We start from the raw sequence: 809 nt of genomic DNA on the forward strand, positions 1-809 counted from the left end.
CCAGCACAGCAAGTGACGGGCAGCAGAGGGACAGGGGACGGGACTAGCAGCCACCTCCTGGTGCAGCGAGCAACCCAGCCACTTGGGGCATTGGTGGGGGGTGTTATTGCAGGTGCTGGAAGCTGTGGGAGATGCGGGGAGAGGAGTCAGACCTGAGGAGAAAGGTTAGGGCACCAGTCCTGCTGCTGCTCGTGCAAAAAACAAGAGCATTTTAATAGTTAAAGTGGTCTTTTGTTTCATAGATTTCCAAAAGCAGAAAGGCCTGATAAAACCGCAGTTGCTGAAATGCCAAACACAGAGCAGGCACTTACTTATTTTCTGTGTCCTTTGGGTCACATTGCCGAGATTTTATGCTCATTCATGATGGACAGAAGAGATTGAGGTCAGGCAGAAAAGGGCGGCTGTGTTCTAGACATCCAGACCAGGAGACTCTGGTCTCTGCTCACACTGTCAGCACTCAGTTCCAAGCTGGCAGAGGAACCACCACTATTTTGGATGGCCCACAGACACCAGTGGAGCCTGGAGTGGCCCTGCCCTTGCAGTAGGGCTGGCCTCGCTCAGGTCCTGCTGGAGTCATTCCAGAGTGATGAGAAGAGCCCAAGCTTCCCTCTGCCACAGGACGGGATCCCACCTGGGAAGTGTGTTCTGGCTAGCGGGAGACAGCCCTGCGCTCTGGATGCCTGGGCAGATGACGCTTGCCAACCGCTTCCTTCCCAGGGCTTTCATAGAATGAATCATAGAATCATACAGGTTGGAAAAGACCTCTAAGATTATCGAGTCCAACCGTCAACCCAACCCCACCATGCCCA

Source organism: Calonectris borealis, chromosome 28 (assembly GCF_964195595.1).
Source record: "Calonectris borealis chromosome 28, bCalBor7.hap1.2, whole genome shotgun sequence".
Taxonomy (NCBI): Eukaryota; Metazoa; Chordata; class Aves; order Procellariiformes; family Procellariidae; genus Calonectris; species Calonectris borealis.